Source organism: Apodemus sylvaticus, chromosome 20, assembly GCF_947179515.1.
Source record: "Apodemus sylvaticus chromosome 20, mApoSyl1.1, whole genome shotgun sequence".
Lineage (NCBI taxonomy): Eukaryota > Metazoa > Chordata > Mammalia > Rodentia > Muridae > Apodemus > Apodemus sylvaticus.
In genome coordinates this window covers 24,486,759-24,512,718 of record NC_067491.1, presented here as the reverse complement: position 1 = coordinate 24,512,718, position 25,960 = coordinate 24,486,759, and the positions used below count along the sequence as shown (strand labels likewise).

General features: G+C 36.3%; 1 protein-coding gene across 4 annotated transcripts in view; it reads right to left on the bottom strand.

Moving 5' to 3' along the window:
• The window catches only part of Nav3 (neuron navigator 3), a 324,118-nt gene that overhangs the window by 84,442 nt on the left and 213,716 nt on the right, over nt 1–25,960 (bottom strand). The gene's annotated exons all lie outside the window — the stretch shown is intronic.

The following is a 25,960-nucleotide window of genomic DNA, read 5'->3' as shown; positions in this document are numbered from 1 at the left end:
GCCCGGGGACCCCAAGGGAAGAGTTAGGGGAAGAACTGAAGGAGGTGAAGAGGATTGCAACCTCATAGGAGGAATAAGAGAGCTTCCAGGGACTAAATGACCAACAAAGAGTATACGTGGATGGGTCCATGGCTCCAGCTGTGTATGTAGCAGAGGACTGACTTGTCTAGCATCAGTGGGAGGGGAGATCCTTGGTCCTGTGGAGGCTTGATACCCCATGGCAGGGGATGCTAGAGGGTGAGGCAGAAGTGGGTGGGTGGGTGGAGGAGCACCCTCACAGAGGGCAAGGGGAGTAGGGGAGAAGGGAGATAGGATGGGAGGGGAGTTGTGGAGTGGAAACCAGGAGGGGTATAACATTTGAAATATAAGCAAATGAAATGACTGCTACTAATAATAAAAAAGAACTGAACATCTATTAAATAACAGTCACACTGGTATTTCAGAAGAACCAGAAGACGTGGGTTTCAGAGGAACATTTGCAGCATGAATACGCTGAGAGAAGAGTAACATGGCAGCCGAGTCTCTTGGCCCTCACCCACAAAGACAGCCTGGAATCATGAAGGAGCTCAGAAGGAATCCCTTGTCGGAAAAACATTTGCATTAGCCAGACATATACACTCACTATTCTCATCTTAAAATTACAACCATTCAACCATGTTTAAATATCAAAATTTACCCAGTCATCTTATCCCTCACAATTCTAAACAACACAAGACACCCTTCTATCCGGCCTTCCTGTTTATGGCCTTTGTCACACAACTTCAGCTGCTGCTTCTGAGTGAGTGAACAGAAGGTCACAGTTGGTGCCTAGAGAGATGCCTCTGCTATTAAAAGAACTTGCTGCTTTTGGAGGGGACCCAAGCTCAGTTCCCAGTACCCACAAGACAGCTTAAAGCCATCTATAAATCAACTTCCACGGGATCTGACGCCCTCTTCTGGTATGCATGTGTGTGCATAGGTGTGTGAGTGTGTGTGTGAGTGTGTGTGTGTGTGTGTGTATGTGTGTGTGTGAGTGTGTGTGTGTGTGTGTGTGTGTGTGTGTGTGTGTGTGTGTGTATGCATGCAAATGTCATGGTGCATGTCAGGGCTTTATGTGGGCACATTAGAAAAAGCTATTTCTCTGGCTTAGATAGAAATCTAACATCCCAAGAAACATGGAAGGTTGATCCAACTGTGTGTTATCACCTGGCCAAGATACCACTCTGAAGGTGAGAACAGTATTAGTAATGTGAACTCACCATAAGCTATGCTAAATAGAACAATTACCCATTTAATGCCCTTCATTCCCAGAATTCCCTCTTCCTAGTACAGTTCCTACAATCCACCTAGAGGCTCTGTTGGGCCCATTTACCTTATAGACACTAACCCAAAACGTTTAACAATTTATTTTGTTTATGTTTTGTTCCTCCAGGTGTTCCCAAAGCTTAAAGTCTGCTTTCTGGAGGTTTGTTAGTCTTCTATATTCTTTCATAAAGTTCCACTTCCTGCCATGTATCCCCCTGCTGCCATGAGGCTGACCTCCATGCTTCTTACAATCAATGGAATCGCTTATTTTCATTCTCTTTTCCATTGTCCACCAAGGTGCTTCCAAGATTTAGAGCTTGGCAGTCCCGGGGGCAAGTTTCTTTTAAACTCTATTAATCTTTTCCTTGGGCTTTTGTTTGAGACTGTTCATAATTTTCTTAATAATGAGCCTAAGAACCTCAAGAGGGAATCTGAATTCTGTGGTATCAGATGATGGAGGAGGGTCACCCAAAATTTCCAGTAACAGTCAAAGAACACATAGTGGGAATGAGTTCTACTCAGAGTTTCTTAGGTGAGAGAGTATGCTCAACTTAAGGCTTCAGGGCAAGGACCTTTGCCTGCTAAGACCTCTCCTTCTCTGCCCTTAACAATAGCTTCTTTCAAATGCAAATCCTGGCTTCAACTACTGTGTTAAAAACACTATAGCTGCTGTGATCACAACAAACAGATATTCCTTTAAATGCCCCAATACAGCACAATAGCCTTAGGTTAGACTTATAGAAATGATATTCCAATAGTATCATGAAGTTTCAATCCCTCCTTGAAAACTGCAAGGAAATCCTCATTAAACAAGCAGGCTTTTTTTTTTTTTAGGAGCAGAGGTTATATCAGCATGGTTACAGTTCAAGCTTATTGAGTAAGCATATTGATCTTTAAATCTATTGGCTAGCAAACATGAGACTTTGAACTCTACCTGGGACTTTCCAGAGGGTCAGGTGACTATCAGTCAGTATACTGATCAGTGAAGAATGTTCCTGTGGGTGGAGAATGGAACTTGGCCTAGCCTTGACCCCAAGTGGGGGGAGGGGGAGGGAGGGAAGCTGTGAAGAGGGTGTGGGGCTTGGAAAACCCCTTAGGCTCTCTCAATACATTCTCCCTTTTTATTCCATGCTTATTTCAAAAATCTTGCCAAGCATATGTTCTCACTCACTGTGATTTATAAACTACGTTTCTTCAAACAACTCATTGTTTACTAGGAACAGCAACTAGGATCCGATAGAAACTAGCAAGAGCAATGAAAGAGGTTAGCAGTAAAAATGGATGATGGCGTAGTCAGCATGGGTATCTTCAGGATGTAACTGTGGCAGTGGTGAGCAGGTGAGATACTATGCTAATCAGGCTACTGCTTCTATGAGGATATCCCTCCACCCACTCCCACCCTACCCTCCCTGGATTTCCCTAGGCTGGTGCATCTATCAAGCCTTCACAGGACCAAGGACCTCTCCACCCATAGATGCCTGACAAGGCCGTCCTCTGCTACAAGTGCAGCTGGAGCCATGTGTACCCCTTGGTTGGTGGCTTAGTCCCTGGGAGCTCTGGGGGATCTGGTTGGTTGATATGGTTCTTCCTATGAGGTTGCAAACTCCTTCAACTCCTTTAGTCCTTTTTTTTAAATTCCTTCATTGGGGACTCCACCCCCACCCCCACACTCAGTTCAATGGTTGGTTGCTAGCATCTGCCTCTGTCTTTGTCAGGCTCTGGCAGGGCCTCTCAGGAGACAGCCATATCAGGCTTCTTTCAGCAAGCAATTCTTGGCATCTACAATAGTGTCAGTGTTTAGTGACTGTATATGGGATGAAGCCCCAGGTTGGACAGTCTCTGCTCTGACCCATCATTTTTTTAAGTGCGTGTTTCCTGTCTTCTTTCTCATACTATGAATAATGAACTGTGCTTTATTGATCTTTATAGATCTAACAGATAATGTAGTGTCTGTTGTTTGCCACGCCTCTAAATTATATTGTTAAATGAAGCTTTGCTTTTTAAAAACCCTGCTTCTACTAGGTGACTTTAAACTGGATTAATGATAAGTGAAAAATATTATTTATGTGTATAAATGTTTTGATTTCACTGTGTGTGTGTGTGTGTGTGTGTGTGTGTGTGTGTGTGTGTGTTACCATCAATGCCAGAAATGTTTATCTAATCGTTGGGACTGAAATTGCAGAAGGCTGTGAACTGTAATGTGAGTATTGGGAACTGAACCTGGACCCTCTAAAAAAGCACCAGGTACCCTTAGCCTCTGAGACAGCTCTTCAGCTCCATGAAAGGAATGTTTTGAGCAAAATTTTGTTCAACACAGTTTTTTTTAAAGCAAACTTAAAGTTATCCTTTTGAAAGATAATGGGGTTATTTTTCTAATCTTAAGTTTCCATGACATTTGACTTTCTTCATTGATTTTGTAGATAGCAGAATTCTCCATAGCAACGATGCAATTAATTCTGTTGATTGTCACACATTTAATTAAGTTGGAAAAAAACTTAATAGAAAATAGTTTTTAATGAAAGAATTATCATTACAGTTCACAGCCTTCTGCAGTCTCTGTCTGTCTGTGTGTCTGTCTTTCTCTTTATTTGTCTCTCTTTTCCTGTGTGTGCGAATGTGGTGTGTGTGTGTACTGGTATGGTAGATGTGCTTTTAGGGTTCATGTATAGGCCAGAAGTTAAAGTTAGGATACCTTATTAATCATTTCTACATCTTATTATTAATTTTATTTCCATTGGAGACAGGATCTCACTATGTAGCTCTGGCTGGACTACAAATCACCATGTAGACCAGGTTTCTTGACCTCACAGAGACCTCCCTGATGGACATATAGGCATCACCACCACACCCATTCAGCATATTATTAGATAGGCTTTCTCACTCAACCTTGGGCTCACATGTCGTTTAGCCTGGATGGCTAACTATTTTCTTCCTGAAGTGCTGGGTTTCAGAAGCCAAACACCAAACCCGAATATCATGTGAGATCTGCGTTTTCACTGCAGGCAACTGAAACCTGAGCCACTACCTAAGCCCCAATTTTGTACTCTTTGCTGAAGAAACATCTATTGCATAAATTCCATGGCCTTACTGTCACAAGACTGAGGTTTATAATTTTAACAAAATGAAGTAATTAACTGTGAGTAGTTTATATACAATATTCTTCCTATTAAAACTGTCCTACTCCAGATTAAAGGTTTCTACCATCCATTTTTACAAAGTTTATGTTTCTGATAGCTTTAAGTTAGGTAGAATGCCAAATTTCTTAATTGTATACAACATAAAGTATAGATCAAGTTATTTGCTTAATGATTATGACCTTTCCAGTCTTTTATGAATTTAGTATCCTTAACATGTTTATGATAATAAACAAGTGACTATATGCATTTTGGTTTATTTCAAGGTTCCCTATTGCTTCGACTTCTATGGGCATTTTAGTGGGTATTACTGCCATACTTTACAGTAAGTGTTAAAAACAGGTCATGTAAGTCCACCAGATTCATGCATCTTTTACAAAACTGCAATAGCTATTTTTATCCTTAGCATTTGCATGTGATTTCAGAAGCAACTTCAAAGTGTCTATTTAGAAGCTTCCGGTTACTTGATCTGCATTTCATTAAACATAAAAATGGATTTGGAAATCGACATCCTCTCTCAATCCACAAACAAAGAACAGTGTTCAATATATTTTTGCTTTCTTCAATTTCTTTATGCAATCAATGATTAATTCTTTGAATGGCAGAGCTTTGAAAAAAATAAACCATGTTATATCATGGAAGCTCATCAGTTTGTGATATGGAAACTTCTTCCAAAGAATGGAACTTCATATTTTCAGTGGAATATTTATTAAAAAGTATAAATGTTTGTGTTTTATTTTGTTGTTGTTATTTGTATATCAAATACAATCAAATTTTAAGCCTCAGCCTTGTTAGGCACAATCTCATCCAGCTCACTGATTGCTTTTGCGGTACTCCAGGATGAAGGTCTGATTTTTTTAAAAGTAATTTACTTTGTAATTTCTGCATGTATCTCCACTTGACTCATGTCTATATGAATACAAGAAGTTTAACATTTCCTCCCCATATGGCCACTCCAGTATACTTAGCATACCAGTATGAGACCCAGTTGAAAGCTTTTCATTTATAATAATGATAGCAGAAACATCCAATCATAACGACAGAGTTGCCATCATCCTTAAGACCAGGAAGAACATTAAAGAATGAACACGCACTAAATCATACTGGAAATGAAAGGATAAATATTTAAAAGGCTGGTTAATTTTTTAGCAAGTGTCAAGAAACTCTTTGGCATGAAAAATATGAAATTGGGATTTTATATCAAATTCTAAATTAAATTCCAAGTCATCCCAGAATGATAAGAAGTTTCCACTGAAAATATGAAGCTCCATTCTTTGGAAGAGGTTTTCATATCACAAACTGATGAGGTTCATAGAGATAACAACTAGACTTTATGAAACAATTTTTCTTATTGAAAGTGTGACCTGAGAGTAAATTGAAAAAAATTATATAGCCTATGAACACTTAAAATTATTACTCCATGAAGGAAAAATGAATAAATAATGATGATAAATAGTATCATTATTATTAGCACAAAGAAAAACTTCAAACACCTCAAAAGAATATGAAGAATTTTATCTTTATCAATATTTAAAAGTGCTAGCTAACAGTCAGTTAGTGTATAAAGTCCTCACTAGTGACTAGATATTCTTTTTTGTGCTTTCTCATAACTATTTCTCCCAGCAATCCAGCAGCAATGGATATAAGATTATTCCTGTTTTATACAGACAAGGAGACTAAGACACAATTACAATAAGTAACTCACCCAATGTCTGATATACTAAACAGTGTGGTTTGATCCACATCTGCCTAGACGCAGAGTTCAGCTAGTTAACCCAACCAAAAAGAAAATATGCTAACAGTGAATTTTTTAGTAGTTTGAGATGATTTCAAATGTTGTCATCAAATGTTTTAAGTCTAAGTAATTATTTAGACTAATATTGTTGGTAGCTAGGACTTCATCTTAAAGTGCTGGATGTGTGAACAAAGGTTTATTTAGAAGACATGTGTCTCGGCATCCTTTTTCTTCAGAGTTTAAAGGACTAAGCATTGATTGATACACTCAGTGACGTAGGTCAGTTGAAAACCCACTCTGTGTGTGTGTGTGTGTGTGTGTGTGTGTGAAAGCACATTTAAAAGACTATGTGCTGCATGATTCCATTTCTTCGATAATTTAGTGATGTCCAGTGGTTAGTAGTAATGGGAGTTCTCTGTTGGTGGACTTCATACACATGTTGATACTCAGAAATATATAATGGCAACACAAAAATTATACAGCCTATTCAATAAAAATCTAACCAGTTAATCTTCAGGCAGATTCCTTCTCACCTACATTTTAGAATATAAAATGAATGAGAAGATGATTTTTTAATGGGGAGAAGAATACTTTCTACTTAGCAATTGGGCAAAGCTAACTGGCCTACTTCACCTCTGGGCACATATTTGAAGGCAAATCTGCTTAAAATAAATGTGCTGTGTCTATTTAAGAATGGAGACTTCTGAAATATTAAGTGAGTAATTTGCATAAATCATTTCAAAGATTTGAAACATGTTCTAGAAGAAAAAGTTAACCCAGTGATCCCTGTTATATATACACCTGGGATGTACATGGCACACTTCACACAACAGGTATTTGGTCAGCTCCTAGGCTGTTCAGATTGCTATGCCAACTGGCCAACCTTAGCATGTATAGTAAAGAGATATTGTCTTAATAGAGAATGGATATTTTTAACCTCAGGCACGCTAAAGTAACCTTAATTTCAATTTTGTGCCTTACTTAATTTTTATTAATGATATGTCAATTACTTTTTTCTCTGGATATACTCCTCTTTTAACCTGTTTTGGTCATAATCAAAATACTGCCTACTAAGGTGACCTTATTTTTAATTTCTACCAAAATGTTCACTGCGTGTTGAGTTTTAAGATTTCTTTTGTTTGTAGGTTGATTCTACTACAAGCTAAAACAAGAAGTTACATTTGTAAAATACTTTAGTTCAAATTTGAATGACTTGATCCTATATTGTAAAATTACTTAGAAAACATTGCCTTGGATCTTATATTTCCCAATATTGGAGTGTTCTTGAGACAATGGTGTGGGAAAACATTTGAAATGAATGAGGAGGTTCAGTGATAATACGATATTCATAATCTGGGTGCTTGCATATGCATGTCTTTATTCTGCAGGTGTGTGGCCTTCTCAATGAGGCCTGACTTGGCCTTTTAAAAAATTATCACACCTTTACCACACACATATGTCATACTACCTTCTTGCCCTTGCCTCTTATATTATCAGCTACCATCCATTCTATATATTATTCATTCAATTAATTTTTTCTTTTTTTCTTTACAGAAAAACATTATAGCAATTTCTGATAGCTGGAGAGGATTCTTTATTTTATCCATGGTTGCTTTTCATGCTATCAGGGGAAAATGTCCTAACTGTGAGAGGCTCCTAATCAAAGCCAGCTTTTATAAATAGATCACTAACAGTCACTCTCCAGCTTAATTCTTTTAGTCACTAATCATGAATAGAATAGTGTGTGCTGCATTTGATTTTTGAATACCACACCTACTGTATCCCAGTTCTTAAGATGCTAGTTTGATGTACTATACAGGTCTTGAGCCAGGCCCCAATTTCTTACCAGATTATGTTTTATTCTGAATTCTACATTAGTTGGCTCCATTTTTAAGCAATTCAGAATTTTTTTTAAAAAAATGGTTAATAACATTGAAAATTATATGTGAGCTAAACACAAATTCAACAATTAATTTGTCATTGAAAGCAAGAGAGACATGCATTTAAAATACCCATTCAAGTTCTTGAGATCTGTGTACAATAGCCAACTCTACAGGACAATGCACTAGTAGTGTTTAGAAACAACCCAGTGCTTTCATAAAAATAGAGATGAACATTTTGTGTCCTTCTATTGCTGTGATGAAATACCTGAACAAAAATGCAAATTAGAGAACTAAGATTTTATTTTTGCACACAATTTCAAGTTATAGCACATCATAGATTTTAAGAGGGAAAGATCTTCAAAGATTACTTGTACCACATCTACACTGATGAACAGAGAGATAAATGAATGTATGAATAATTAGTATGTGGATGACTTTATCCAATAACACTGTCTAAGACTTAAAGGCAAATACAAGGATTGCTGCTACCCACACAATCAATTAACATAATCACACATCAATTAACATAATCAAGACAAACAGCCACAGACAAGTCAACTTAATGCAACCTAGGCTTTGTTAAGACTCTCTTTCTGGATGACTCCAGGTTATGTCAAAGTGACAACTAAAAAATACCACCACAAGCATTTAATACAAAATCAAAGATATTTAAGTGTAAGTGGCATATATATGTGTATATATATATATATATATGTGTGTGTGTGTGTGTGTGTGTGTGTATGTAATATACAGACTATATATCATACATATTATTCATATCATAATATATACATGCATATGAAAGAGAATTTAAATCTGAATATAAGAAGATACACGCTCTCAAAATCTAAAGTTTCATATGAATGTCACAAAGTCTATGTCAGCATTCTCAAGGGAAAAAAGTCATAGAATATAACTATTTTACTTTACATTTTTAAATAATTAAATGTTTAAATTTTTAATATTTTAAAGTTTTTACTGAATATTTCTTAAATATTAAAAAAACTTCTTTATAAGAAGGAAAACAAACAGTAGTGATCATGGTGTTATTTTTTTAAATTTTTTGGATTGTCATCCTGAAATAAGGGAAAAATTGGATAATATTTGCATTTAGAATTGATTCACTAAAATCTAAACATATTTTAGGATGTATTTTCCTATATGATTATTAAAATAATGAGATGCAAGTCAATTTCAAATTATGTTCTACACTCAATGAACTTCATAATAATAAAATGTTGTGAATGGTCTAGGCTGTGAGGTTTAGAAACAAACTACTAACTGTGACTTTCGTCCTCCCAAATATATGAACGTGCAACTTCATAGTCCTATATTGTCCTATATTGTGCAATTTTATCAGTAAACACAATGCCTGCTTTGGGCACAAGAATTACTGAAATATAGTCATTGTTAGAAAGCAGTATAGAGTTATTTCAAGACAGATTATTGAGCATTTTCCTTGAAAATATTTTATTATCATAAAGAGAAGACTAAGTCATCATGGGAGATTTCAGAGTGAAAAAGACCCAAATTCATTCATCAACGTTTAAAAATAACACTAGGCTAAATAAGTAATCTCTCAGTTCACAAACTTTATATGACATCACTACAGTGTAAAGTTCCTTAGACCTATCAATCTCATTTTTCCACTGCCCTTTTCCCAATATGTTTTAGAATACAGTTGAAACATTTCCTTATGAGTCCTTCCAGACGTTCTCAAAATTCACTGATCCTTCCCTATCCATATCTGCTTCTCCTACCCTACTGTGGTACCCTGCAGACAGCTGTTCCAGTCACAGCATCACAGCCAAAAAGCAAGAGCTGAGCCTTATCTTCAGCAGCAGTGTCCAACACAACTTCAGCCTGGTATAGTTCCTTAATGTTTATAGACTAAATCAGAAAATGCTCCAGTGTCAGGATGTCACAAATCTCAACCATTGCATGGGATCTATAGGCTCCGATGCTCAAATGTGCACATAATTATGAATTGCTGATGCAACGAAGGGGAAAGAGGGTAGCAAGTGAGATGGTGGACAAGCAAGTCTGCTTGCTTGAGGGCATCACATTGAAGAACAGCGGGTCACTAGCTGAGAGGCAAAGCGTGGCCTTATTTAACAAAGTGGTAGAAGAAGACAAGCCTGCAAGAGCGAAATCCCAGAAGTACCTGACTCAGGAGGTATCTCCGACTAGTGTGGTAAGCATGGGGAAAGTACAATTGATTAGTGAGGTTGTAAGGATTGAGTCAGCTCCTGTGGATTGCATGCATGGAGAGAAGAAATTAGAGCTTGCAATATAGATTTCAAATAATTATAAGCAGTAAAATGTGTGTGTGTATATATACATATATGTGTATATATATACTTGTATGTGTGTGCATGCATACACACATGTATACATGTGAAAGCCAAGAGTCTTGATCTTACCCCACTTTCTCTTTTGAGACAGAGTCTCTCACTGAATACAGAGCAGCTTTCTGACTCAGCTAGACTAGCCATCAAGCTCCCAGCTGCTTCTGTCTCTGCCTCCCCAGCCCTGGGAGTACATGTCACCACAGCTGACCTTTTCCAGGGGGCTACAGAAGAGACTCAGGTCCTCAGACCTGCAAGGCAAGCACTTTAAGGACCAAAGCACCTTCTGTGTCTGAACAGACACAGTTTAAAATTATGCAACCTTGGGGGTTGGGAGGTGGGGAGACCCTCTAGAAAGCACCAAAGACCTGGGAAGTGAGACTCTCAGACCTCAGAGGGAGGGACCTTTGATAAAAGGAGAGGGAACTTGTAGTGTCCACCTCCAGTAGAAAGACAGGGCATCAAGTGGAGGGACGGGTTGCCATCCCACAATCAAATACTCTGACCCAGAAATGTTCCTGCCTAAAAGAATTTCAGGGATACACATGGAGAAGTGAGAGACCCACCCAACTTGGGATCTATCTCAAAGCGAAGCTCCAAGGCCTGATACTATCACTGATGGTAGGGTATGTTTACAGACAGGAACCTAGTCTGGCTGCCCTCCAAGAGGCCCAACAAGCAGCTGACTGAGACAGAAGCAGATACTTACACCCAACCAGAGGACTGAAGTTGAGGACCCCTGTAGTTGAGTTAGGGAAAGGCTGGAAGAAGCTGAGAAGGGTGACCCCATTAAGAAGATCAGCAGTTGCAACTAACCCAGACCCCTGAGATCTCACAGACACTGAGCCACCAACCAGGCAGCACACAGTAGCTGGTCTGAGGTCCCGGACACATACAGCAGAGGACTGCCTGGTCTGGCCTCAGTGGGAGAAACCAAGCCTAACCCTTGAGAGACTTGAGGCCCCAGGGAGTAGGGAGGCCTGGTAGGGCAGGGCATCCTTTTGGAGACAGGAGGTGTAAGACCCCCAAAAACTGAGGGTGCCCCAGCACCCCACACCCCGGAAGGCGACACCCAAATCGCTCCGTAGAAACGGTCTCGATGCAGTAACATGAGGGTTTCTTTATTCCAGAATTCTGGGTTCCACAGCCGTACACCACGCAGGGGTAGAGGACTGAGGACCACGAGTGCTGAATTGCGACAGCGACAGCTTTTATAAGCTTACGACAAAGCCCACGAATTACAAACCAATCATTTCTTAGCATGGAGAGCCCGAGAAATGCGAGCCAATTGATTTGTACCACTCCTTAGTTTTTAGTCCAGTCAGTTTAAATTATCGTGCTCAGTGGACCAATTAGTTTCCTATAATGTCTACAGCTGCGTGAACTCCTGCTTAGGGGTAATGGTGTAAGTGTACAGAAGCAAGATAAGCTTAGCCCATTTCCAGTTGAATGGGCCTATGGGGCCAGGATCACCTATTCAAGGCCTTTCTGCTAGGTCTAAACAAAGGGCAGGCTCTGTAATGTGACCTTTTACCTAGTTTCTAACAAAGCAAGATAGCATTTTAAACTTCTGACTTCTTGGGGTCATTAGAGTTAGGCTGAATTATTTTCTATCCTTTCAGAGGGAGGAGGAATGTGATGAGGAACAGTGGGAAGGGGGAGCAGGGGGCTGGTAATGACTGGGCTGTAAAATAATAAAATAAAAGATATGCGAATATTATTAAAAATGAGGCAGAGAAATGATGTTTTCTGTTATCAAAGAAGAGGTTGAGATGGCAATTCTCAGTTTTTAAACCAAAGATGCATGCAAGATTAAAGGAAGAAGTTATAAAAAACATTTCAAAGAAAGCATGATTTAGTTTGCTGCTACATGGAATGTGGGCAAACCTTCCTGTGTCTTTTCTACCGGCAAGACTTCCGGAACAGTAAGAAAATAATTCATCAAGACCACTCAAAAACACAGTCCTGGAGTGATATATTGTCTTTGAACTGATGATCTTTTTTCTCCCACGTCAAAAGAAGATCTGAGTTTGTAACTTAATAGCTAGGACTATAATTTATACTGAATAAACTGGCAATTCATATAAACAGGTTAAATTTTTCATTTTTTAAATAATTTGAGCATGAATATAAAATTTAATTTCATCTATGAAATATTTAAAAACTATTATTAATACAATGTATATTTGGAATCAGAAACTAATTCATAAGCTACACACAGGCCTTTTCATTTCCTTTTCTTATCTCTGGAAAATAAATAATGAAGATTTACAGTTGTTTTCTTGAAGCATCAGATAAAGCCAGATAAACAGCAAAATGAAAAGCTCTCACTCTTTATCAAAAAAAAAAAAAAAAAAAAGCCCCAGGTAGTCTCTGTCAAATGTAATAAATGGTGCTAGTTTAAAATGAATTTATGCAGTGGGGATAGATTTTTATATTTTAATGATATTTGCAGCACAGCAACAAAAAAATAAGAATTTTTTATTGTGTGAGCTGAAGTTACAAGAACAATAAAAATAATGTCATTAAAAATTCATTCAACATATTACTATAATAATGAACCCAAACGTTTTGAGAGCTTATTTCAAAGATCAATTTTACAATATTACCATATGGTTGAAAATGTATTTATCTTATATTTTGATAGGTATAGAAGTTATAGCAAAGATACACACACACTAAAATTAAAAAACTGGAGTTTTTAACCTGCCTATTTAAATTCAAGAATCCAAAAAGGCCAATAGTATATATTTTTATATCATACACAGATGTAAAAGCTAATAAACATTTGTAAAGGCTAATTTATACTGTCTACCTGATTGAATTTAGAATTGCTCACAGGTACATTTCACAGTACATATCACAGTGTGACTGAGAAGGAGTTTCCAGAGAGATTAAACCAGAGAGGGAGACTCATCAATCCCATGGGCTGGGGTCATGGATTTACCCAAAAGGAGAAAACGACAATGGGTTTAGCACCACCATTTATCCTGCTTCCGGACAGTGGCCTCTGTTCCTGCTGCCACGCCCTCTCTACCATGAGTGGCCAAAATCATGTCTGTCCTCCTCAAGTTGCTTTTGCTAAGTATTTTGTCAGAACAAAGAAAACCTACCTAATATAATACTTACTGTTAAGAACTGGGCAGGACAGAAATACAAAATCAGGACAGAATTAAACATCTGTAATGTACCCAGAAGTAGTCAACCTTAATATTTTAAAATTTTTTGAGTCATTCTAGATATATTACACATATCCATAGAAAATGTTTTCTTCCTAAATTCATGATCATTATATCTGTGTGTGCATTATGCCTTTGCTTTATGTAATATGAAGATTTTAATTTGTTTGTAAGACTGTCTAAATCATTACATATATTTACAATGACTACATAATCACCATATATGAAACATAGTATATTTAATAATCTGTATAAAGTGGTTTATAGTTATTTTTAGTCATAAATAAAATTCCAGGGCGTATTGTGGCCTTACATGGCATTGATCTTAATCCTGGCTGTTATTAGGTAGATAGCTGTAAAGAATTGAGAATTAGAATTTCATTTATAGTTATCAAAACTCTAAGTTGGATTTTCTATAATTTTATCAGCTACCTTCCTTCAGCACCTTTTTACATTTCTGTAAAAGAGATTAAATAATATATTTATATTATACTATTTTATCATTACTTTTCCTTATTCTTGAAGATTTCATAAATGCAATCAGTGAAATATGATACTATCCTCCATTTTTTCCTATAGCTTATTCCATTTTCCTTCTAGCATGATTCCCTTCCCAACTTTCTTCTTCTTTTCTATTTTTTCTTTCCTTTTTGGTAAACCACTAAGTCTGGTATAAGTGAGGTTTTACAAGTTTAAATATTTCAACTATTTCTCCAAGTATATTACTTTTAGTTTAATAATTTTAGTCAATTGTATAAAATATAAATATATTTATCTTATAATATTTTCTCAAAGGGAACTTTGCACAAATATTTTGATTTCTGATTTTTCTTTTCTTGTCTCTTTTTAAAACAGACATTTATTTTCATTTTAGTGAGTAATTTTTCCTGAATGTATATCTGTATGGATATGATGTATTTATACAACACATGCATGTAGTAGCTATGAATGCCAGAGAGGGTGCTGAATTCCCTAAAACTGCTATTAAAAACTATTGACAGCCTCTGTGTGTGTTGGGGGAGTTTACCTTCTGAGGGAGCAAGAACTCTTGGCCATTAGGCCATCTATCTAGGCCCTAATTTTCCATTTTAGCACATAAGGTGGTTCTCAGTCATTGTAATGCTATAAACCTTTAATACAGTTCTCCATGTTGTGATGATCCCCAAGTATAAAGTTACTTTTGTTGCTACTTCATAGTTATAATTTTACTACTGTTATGATTCATAATACAAGCACTTGTGTTTCCCAATGGTTCAGATTACAGCAGTGAAAGGGTTGTTAGATCTCTAAGAGGGTCCCGACCTACAAATTGAGAATCACTGACATAGAGGAAAACTTGAACTTCCAGCTAGAAAATTCCTTGGAGATAATTTAATGATACCTGTTTTCTTCTTTATTTTTGTGGTTTACAAATGCATGTTTGGTCTGTGATATATGGACATGTTATTGATCATCACAAGTATTTCACTAATGTTCCTCTTAAAATTTAAAGTATTACTATGCTGTTATATATATTAAAGAAATGGAAGTATCTGTGAGATGCAGATTACAATTTTAAAATGAATATGTGTTTAACTGAGAATGTTTCAAAAGATTACACATTTTTAAAATTTAAATTTTATATTATCTCAATTACCATATTTATCCATTAGATTACTAGACCATCATATGATATGCACAGAAAATGTATAAATACAATGTTATAGAGACCTAACATTGACCTTAACTTTGATAACATATAATTCTCACTTTCGGGAATTTGCAGACGGTTTTTTGGACAGCTGAGCACTTTGTTACTGGCACTCTATTTAATCACAATCATAGCTATTAGGCCTTAGCTAAATTGTCTCCCTTCGGAAAATCCCCCTTTCTCATTTGAAATATTCTTGGCACTAGCTATCTGTTTCAGAATAATAGAAGGGCCCAAATGACTATAATTCCAAGGTTGAGTGAAAAAGAAAACATTACGTACAGAAGAGAAGCTTAGCTAATGTTCAGCAAGTTGGAGCTCACAAAACTGTGAGCAGGATTTGAAGCACAATTCCATTTATTTCTATCTTGCTTAAAAAGGAGCACAATAGCAGTTTTAATTTATATAGATATATACTACTAATAAAGGTAAAATATAATGTGCTATGATTTTTTAAAACAAAACAAAACAAAACAAAACAAAACAAAGTTTTTCATTAAAAACATTTAGAACACTGCCCATAAAAGAATTTCTTTAGGGATGTGTCTCTGACTCTTTTGCCTGTTCCTGGGACCCTTTTCCATCCACTGGGTTGCCTTGTCCAGCCTTGATATGAGAGCTGATACATACCTAGTCTTATTGTATCTTGTTATGTAGCATTCAGGTAGTTATTGATATCACTGGGAGGTCTGCTCTTTTCTGAAATGGAAGGGAGAGTAGATCTGGGGGAGAGAACTGTCATGGGGCTGGGGAGGGAGAAGTGTAGGGAGCAGAAACTGCAGTTGGGTTGTTTGAGAGAATAATGATAATAAAAAAAGAATATCCCTTTGAAATGGTAGAAGGGAGGAAGGAAAGAAGGAAGGAAGAAGGAAGGAAGCAAAGAAGGAAAGAAGGAAGGAAAAGAGTCACTTGAATGAATCTTGAATGTCTATCTTTAGAGGTGAAAAACAGTTCAGTGTTAGGAACTGCTAAGAAACCAACCCTCCCCTTCTGAAGGACACCAGGTGGCCTCAGTGATGACGAAAGCTTGCAGCACACTTTCTAAACATCCACTTGTATATTTTAGCATCAAGAGCCTACTGTTCTCTCCTTCTATTGTACAATAATTTTAGGATCAATGAGAATAACATTTAAAATATCATTAACAGATTGAAGACTGTGTTACAGTGGTGACATGAATCCGGCTGGGCAGCCATCTTAACTCTCTGACATCTAACAAGCTGGGTTCTTGTTGTTTCCCATATTCTACGATTAGGTCTCTTACATTGCCAGCCACCAGCTCCGGGACACAGCCTATCTTTTAGCCCCAAGGTCACTACTTCTGAGTTCTCTGTAGTAACCCTCATGCTTCCTTTTGGAAGAGCATTTCTGTGCGAGGACTGTCCTTGCTCTCTTGGACCATCTTGTCCCTTCATAGGGTACATCTGATTCAGAACACACACAAAGAGACAGGGACAAGGCCAAACAAAAGCCAGCAAGCCAGGGGTCACTGAGTCCCCATGCTGTCAGTGACTATGGGATTTAAAGAATTGTGAATCCTCAGAACCTTAGCATGTGAAATGAGATAAACAACAAAAGCCTTTGACAAATGGAGTAGCTCTTCTTCTCAAACATAGGCATTCACAGCATAAGAGCAGGAAGTAGTTTTGCAGGATTTGATGATAGGAAATAGAAGAGCTTGCTAGGGGACCAGGTCATAAAGGGATGAAAAATAAAATGTTTTCACTTATGAGCTCACAGGAACTCACATCATTGGTAAAGGCAGTATATCTGATGAGATGACTGGCTGGATTAACCTAAAGAATCAGTCCCTTCTCTGTGAACTAGAATCATCATATTCTTTTCTGACATGTGCAACACTGAAGAGTCTTCTGAGGTAGATGAAAGTCAAATGATTTGACTCAGGAAATTAAATTCATCCATAGTTGTGATCCTAACCTATGTCGTCTCTTCTGTTTTGACCTACAATGATGACATTATCTAATGAGGTAAGTACTTATCTAGTTAGTCCTTGAGTCAAGGGATTCTACTTATGTGCAAGGAATTAATTGCAGATTGGAAATTCATTGGGAAAATACAACTATACCATACATGACCATTAGACCATAGCAATTATCCACACAGCATTTGCATACTTCTACTTGCTGTAATATAATTGTGATATAAAGATATACATAGATTATGTTCAGTTATATCACTTTCCTAATCAGTGGGTTCTGAAACAATTCCTTACAGATAAAGAAGAATGATCAGTATCATTTGGATTTCAGCTCTCTAGCCACTGGACTACATCCATGCTGCCTGGTGTGTAAGCCTGTATCACCAGAGTACACTGAGTACTACTGGGGAACCACTTCCTGAAGACAAAAACTTATCTTCCTTTAACAAACATAATCTCAATCTTTATTCAAGCGATCTGTGATCTTTCCATCTGCATTGCCAGCAATGTCGACATTTCTCATTAAACTAGAGCTGAGGTATCCTAATTAGTCCCTAAGCCTCTGACCTGGGTTTCTAGTGCATCTTTCAAAGAGCCAGAATACATTCTGAAACTCAGCATGGCCATGACTTCAAAGTCAGTTCTTTGGGTGATTTAGCCTACTTCTCTACAACTCCCTACACAGTGCTACACTAGACTACTTTGAACTTTTCTGTTGTCCTTCTAGTTTTATAAATCTATGTTTTACTCTGTTTCTCTATGTATATGTCTTCTCTTGACTCTTACAGACCCACAACTAAATAATTTCTCTCTAGGAAGCCTTTAAGAACACAATCCTCTTAAATGACACTTCTCTGTAGTTTGTGAGTATACAACTCAAGATATTTATAATCCCTGTTGAGTGATACATTTCTCACTGCATTGATTTGGCTTAAGTCATCTGATATTCAATTATAGTCTGCTTATAAGTATTTATGGATAGGTTTCTGATTGCACATATATTTCATAAGATTTTTAAATTCAAATTCAAGTAAATTGACAAATATATTTATATAAAATTAGGAGATTTTACTCTTACATAGCTATAACATTCCAAGCCTCAGAATTAACCCCATTGTCTTTATTAGATAATTGGAAGATGCTACAATAATTTGTTAATGGTTTCTCTGTCACATGTCAACACAGAAAAGAGCTACAGATAGAAAATTCAAGGAACACACAGGATGAAATTTTTGCATATCTAAGTTAGTCTCTCCAATAGTCTAACCTTCCCTTCTCAGTGGTTATTGTCTAATAGTAATCAATCCTCCTTTAACTATTGTAGATTTTCAATAAAGCCCCATATGAAATAGTTAGCATATACTGAGAACTTATAATATCTTGTGGTGCTGGAGATTGTATGTAGGTCCCCATGCATAGTTGGGAATGGTTCTACCACTGAGATGTAGTCTCAGCCCTGGAAATAGCTTTACAAAGTTATTTTATTGTTTAATTTGTGTTGGGTGGTTTGGCTAAATCTATATATCTGCATCATGAGAGTGTTTGATGCCCACAGACAACAGAAGAGGGCACTGGGCTCCTGGGACTGGAATATTTGAGGGCATTAGGCCTTCTAATAAATTTAAAAATTAAAAAGTTTTAAACTCTAAATCCTCTATTCTTATATGTAAGAGATATTTTAATCCCAGAAAACTGCTCTTTACAGATGCAAGTCTTAAAAACGTTGATTTTATTTTTACTCCTGTTTTCTTTTTTAAGGATAATATCTAAAGTATCAACCTGGGATATAATTGGAAGATTAGATTTCACTGCTGTATCTTCATTTAGGATTTCAAATAAAAATCACTGACAAGTTAATTTGAAGTCTTGAGACTATTGAAGATTTTTATAGCTACAATATCCATATGGTTTTTCCTGATGCCAAAAGCAATCTAAGAAACACATATTTCAAATGTCTGAGGTATACCTTTACTTAGAGATTATAAAAAAATAATCATCTGTTGGTTTTTACCTGTAATGATCAACTGGATATAATGGTGTACTATATTAATGAAATAAAAATAATTCCATAGCCCAGAAATCATACATTGTAAATAACAGGAATACTAGCAATTATACTATCATGAACATTCTAAGTCATTTAACCTTTTGAGATCACAATTACACTGCATTAAATATATAACTATAAATATTTTCCATTATTCAGAAAGAAAATCTGAAGAATGTGATAATATGGAAGAAAGTAAGAGTAACTATAATTATCAGGTTACAAATCAGAAGTAAATAATGATGTCTAACATTATTTCTTATGTGTCAACTATTATAAATATTATTACCTTGGTAACATAACTGATTTCTCATGTAATGCATTTGTTTTCTCAATATATTACCATAACCCAATGTATTACATCTTTGTAAAGACTGTACATAAATTATACAAATACTCTTTGAAGCTATTCTAATTAATGAATGAAGTGACTACACTTGCTTCAATTTCATACTCAACTATTTATTTTTAAATGACAGTGAGAAACAAGGCACAAGGGGATCTGGGTCTGAACAAGAAGAGGTGCAGTCAGCCTGCATTTTCTTCTGCCTTTGTATTTTCACATCTATACTTTAAAGTGTGTGTGGGGGGGGGCAGCAGGAGGGTTGTTTGTGAGGATTTTAGATTTCAGGGGTCACTAGTCTTTTGTAGTATGTGATGAATATTGATTCCATTACATGAGATTCCAGGGCACTTTCAAGATTTCAGGTACCACTGGCCTTTTGTAGTATGTGATTCAATCACCTGAGATTCCAGGGCACTTTGAATTTTCTAATAACAACTAAGATCCTTCCTCTGTCCTTTTACAGTGTAATTGGGTAGTTGATTTTTTTTTCTGTTTCCCAGGTTCCGTATTAATTCATAATTACAAAAGGTAAATTAAAATAGGCTTTTTATCCTCCCTCATTAACACATAGAATCTATAGAAAGACAGATGGTAAAATAACTGCAAGTGAACTTTGTTATTTTAGTCCATTGAAATCCAAACACTAGAAAAATATAAATATAAAATTTAAAGTCTACTTTCAAAGTTACTTGTTCCCATAACAAGCAGTCACAAGTGGAATCATAGATATGGGAAATGTTATTTATCAATTCGAGTTCACTTTATCAGTGGATCATTCTCATTGCATTTACTCATTTACATTCCAGGGTTTTTTGTGAGTCCACACCAGGCATTTAAAAACTGACTGAAAGAAGAAAATGTCTTCATCTAGGATCTGATTAGATGAAAACTGTCACAGAAATGAGGCATCGTTTGACACGTTTCTCCAGAGAATTTAACCAGCTAACTCAGTTATAACGTATGAACCAAGAATATACCTTACTATGTGCTTTGTAACAAAGAATGCACACATACACAGAATCATAGACACACAAAAACATACATGTGTGCACACACACACCTACAGAGAGAAAGAGATAAGGGATGGAGAGGGGGGAAGATAGATGGATGAATGGAAGGAAGAAGAGAGAGAGCTAGAGCTAGATCAAAAAAGAGAGAAAGAATAAGAGAAAGTTGTCAACAGAACATGTGTAGTAATATTATGGGTTTATCATAGAATAAATTCATCAGTGAAATCTAACGTTGTGCTATTTAAAATACGAAATTATCAATATTCACCATGGCCGTGCATTTTAGCATGGCAGGAGCCAATACTACCTCTTCAAGGAATCTATTATAATTTTATTATGAATCCAATGTTAAGAACACAGAAGAAATGTTTTATTATTGTTATATTCAACTGAGTTCTTACATTTATTAGTAAAATCCGGATCTATAGTACCTCAACCACATATATTAAGTAGACTCTCTAGATGTTGGTTGTAAAAGTAGACTCTCTAGATGTTGGTTGTAAAAGTAGTCCGAAGAATCTCACAAAGAAGTTTTTAAGATATAAACTGCACATACTACAAGGAGATAATACTTAATATATCTGCAGAATAAAATTCTAAAATTTGTATCAGCTTGGATATGTTCACACACAGTATAAAAATAGATCTGACACTTAGAAAAATAGCACATTTCTTTTACTTTATTTTTAAGGTTGGATGTGAAAGGACCAATCCCATGAAAAGACAGTTATGGAATGTTCACATCTTTTTGACTTTTATCTCTGTTGTCAGTGAATTGTAAAAGTATGAAAGAGACTGTTATAGTAGGCTTTAAAAATTACTTTAAAAAGAGGTCAGAAGGCCAGTTGTATCAGCACTGCCATTCTGACAGGAAAAGAATTTTAAAAATATATGTTGGCAATTTTAAGTATAACCTACTAAAAAATGCCCAGAAGGTATGCTGTTATAGAGTTAAGAATATAGTCAACAAATTTCACTCCATTTTGTTACCCTTTTGCATCAAAGAAGAAATATATGATATAAATAATCTGAGGAAGAATTTAGTTTGGTTCATGGCTTCAAAAGTAATCTGTACATCAATGGCTTAGGGGACATGGCAAAAAATAGTAGTTCACAAAATGGTGGCAGAAATGGGTAGAAATATATGAAGGAACCAGGGCAGGACAGAGCCTGCAAGGACACACTTGAGTCATCTATTTCCTCTGAAGAGGATTCACCTTTCATACTTTCTCTTCATTTCCGGTGTCATATTATGAATCCATCTGGGAATAAATCCATTATTTGATTCAGATTTATGAAGATCCCATCACTTCCCCAAACATATCAGTCAGCAACCATACTTCCAAAACATCTCATACTCAAAACAGAACATGCATCATGAAAATGGGAAAATATTCCCAGAAGCTCATCATGGTTCATATTAATATGGTAATTTGAAATGATTTAAAGTAAAATGTCTATGGTGACCTCTAAGAACCAATATCCAAAAATGTGGTTGAGGATAGTATAGTGCAGGCTTATGGCAGACCAAGCAGAATATTGCACAAATTTCTTAGCACTTCTGAATTTTGCATTTCATATTAATGTGCAACATTTGTGTGCATGCATCTGTTTCTGATTGCATGCGAGTTCTTCTTGTATGCATGTGCAGAGGAGCTAGAGGTGAACATTATGTCTTCCTCAATTGTTTTCCATCATATTTTTTGAGAGAGGATCTTTTCTTGAACACAGAACTCAATAATTTGACTAGGTTGGCTAGCCAGCATCCCTCAATTTTATACATTCATAATTTTATAAATTGTTCTTTATAGGAAAAGAGAAAGGTGAGACCTAATACGTTATAGTAAAGTAATACTTCAGACCATAACACTGACTCTATTATCATAAACTATCTAAAAGTTAAATATTTCAAAAAACCGAATGGTACATATTGCTCAAGAAACTATCCAGTCTCTGAATAGTCACATTTTCTTTGCATGACTGTCTCCAAGAGACACTTTCCTGTCACACAGATCTAGGGTTTCTTCCTAATATACTGACTGTCACAGAACCTCCTCTGCAGAGCACCAGGCAAGATACAGAATACACATTTGGACATCGAAATGATCTTTAATGCTCCCTGAGGCTGTCAGTTTTCAGCAAGAACTCTCATTTCTAGAATTAGCTCATACATGTCAAAGTCTGTTACAAAGTCAGCTCTCCTAGGAAATTTATGTATCTTGGCAGCTGAACAAAGAATTCCTCATTTTCAGTGAGATCAACAGAACCATTTTTAGAAAATTACTGCCAGACCTGAAGCTAATTTTCTCTAATTCTACAACATCTGTAAGCCTCCTATAGAAATCTGGATTTTTAATAAGCCCTGGGGCCTAACAAATGGCTGGTGACGCTTAAAGAGAATAAACTCCAAACACCATTTGAAAGGAAAACCACAAGATAGCATAAAAGAGAATATGGGGTACAGGCTTTAGAATACTTGACAGCTTTTAAAACCTCACAGGCAAAAAATAGGAGCAAAGTACTGGTACCATAATGGAAATCGTCATTAAATTGTTCTAGTATTATGAACGATGACCAGTGATACTCCTGGGACCCCAACATAAGACAATTACACACCAAGTTCAAAGAAAAGAAAGAACAGGGATGAACAAAGTATGATGGAGACTAGGAATGCTGGTAAAGCAATGGCTAATTCTAAGATTTTAACCATCGCCAGTTTTCAGGTTGTTCTGATTTATCACTTCAGAATACACGGATGGTCCTCTGCAGAGAGTAATCTTTTAAAACCACTATGTGCATTAGTATCTGATACCTCATTGGGTATAAGATATAAAAGGGTGAAGGTAACCAGGATCTGCATTGCTTTTAGAGCCTTTTCTAATGTCACTGTGATAAGAACTCTGAGAAGAAGCATGTGTTCTGCCAGTAATATTCATTGCAATGATCCAGACCTGAGCATCTGGACGAACGTGGTTGCCCCTCACAGTGTTGCATGCCTCAGATATTTAAATTTAATCTTATTTGCATTTTCACAATATTAGTTAACGATATAAATCCCAGATTTCCTTAAGTTGTCAACAGGACCTAAGAGTAGAAAAATCAAGAACACGTGCTCTGTCAAAGTCTATGGTTAATGCAAAAGTAAATCGAGCTAGAGAGAATGTTTGCTTTGAAGTAATTGTGTTAGCAGCCTTTTTTACAGGTTGTATTGAAAATAAGCCAAGGACTGTTTGAATATTTTCCAGGCACCATTTCATGTAATCCCTCAATAGTTCTGCAAGTGAATAGAAATGCTATTCACCACTTTCAAAAAAGGAGAAAGAAAGAAAGAATGGAAAGAGTTAGAGCCAAACATGAAGTAATGTACCTGATATTATAAATCAAAAACTTACAAAGTGAGTTTTTAGGAAGATAAAATGAATTCCTGTATTTTCAAATTTATGTTTTTTTGTGAAGGTGGAGTTTAGGATTTTATGTTTATGTCTATATATGTCTATATGTGTCTATGTGTCTATGTGTATATGTGTATATGGATTATATGGATATATGGATATATGGATATATATGCACATACATGTGTGCATGTGTGTATTATGTGGGTATAAGTAGTTTGCATGCATTTGTGTGTGTGTGTGAGTGTGTGTGTGTATTACTTTCATGTCTTGTTATAATGGATACTAAACAGTGTCATCAAATACCCTGAGATCATAGTCTCAGATGGCTGTAAGCTTCCATGTGGTGTTGGGAACCTAATTCATGTCATCTGATAGCCAGATCTCTAGTATCTTTTCCCAAACTTATGTTTATAATTTCTACGCTATCTCATTTATATAATGAATTCACAAACATAGAACCCATTGTGAATAACCCTGAAATATTTAAAAGCAGATCAGCAGTCTTCTAGATTGTAATTTACTCAACATCTGAGCTTTTGAATTGGCAGCTCTATTTTCTGTACCTATATAGTTTGTCCCCCCTTCATTGATATGTACCCAAATCTAAATGACTGGTTCTTGGATCTATTCAGACTCTTCAGCACTGACCTTTTCCCCCAGTGCTAATTTCTGTTTCAAACTGTCTGCCTGACATCTCTGCCTAGATGTTCAGCCCACACACAAGATGTTTTTTTTTTTAAATGACTTCATCTTTCCTCACAAACCAGCCTTTTACCAGATCTTCTGTTTCTGTCCATCATTTTCACAGTCCTTTTAGTAGAACAGATATAGTAAAAAAAAAAAAAATCATTAAAACGAGTTGTATCCTTATTCACAATCACAGTACATAGTACTTCCCTTTTTATTGACTATACATGTGTTTCCCTTTTACTTTGGCCCTACCTTGAATATCTTCTCAATAGAATAGGAACAGAAATGACACTAGCCACATTCAGTGCAAAATTCGGCTGAATATTTTATCCATCCTCTGTCTTAAGAAGAGAGGGCCCAATAGAGATATATCCCTTCTACCTGTGTCTTAAAATGACAGGACAAGTAAAGTCAGACTGCAGCCACACACTCATAGCCTTGTCCATACATCACACACTCAACAGATGCTTGGTCGTGGAAGCCTTTGGCACTGGAGAGCTAGTCATCATGATGAAAGAGTAGGTTCTTATTTATTCCCACCTTAATAAAAACTCTGTTATACTGCTCTTTATATTTCTTCATTTTGTACCAATTTTATTCTTAAAGTTACCTATGATTTTCATAGTCAGCCAACCATTTTATAATTATTTCTTCCTCACATACACAATATTGGGGTTTAAATTTAGGCCCATGTAATGCCAGGCAAGGAATCTACTACTGAACTATTTTTCCCCTTCTTTTTACTTTTTATTTTGAGATATGGTCTTATACTGTTTCTCTGAAGTGGCTTAAGATCTCTTTGTGGCCCAGGCATGTCAACTTGCCATCCTCTGGTGTCAGCCTACTATAAAGTGGTTTATAGTAGATTTTGGGTTTTCACTACCATGTCCAGCCAAACACAGTTATAATCCATGTTTCCTTTTCTTCTAATTTCTTGGTGGTTAAGATAATTCTATTTGAAGACAAATTTGTTTATTTTCTCCTATTCCAATGACATACATGATTTCTGAAGTGCTCAAATAATGAAATGAATGTTTAATTTTTAAAATATGCTCTTAAGAAAAATAGGTTATCATCTACAAAAGCCACTAAATTCTGAGCAGTCTTTCTACATCAATTAGCACAATTGAGACAATCTCCCACCGGCATGCAGACAGGAAAACTGGATCTAGACGATACCTCATTAAGACCCTCTCCCAGATAACTCCAGACTGTGGCAATTTGACAATCAAAAGTAAACATCACACTAGGCTAGCATTCTAGGACTGAGGAATAGCCAC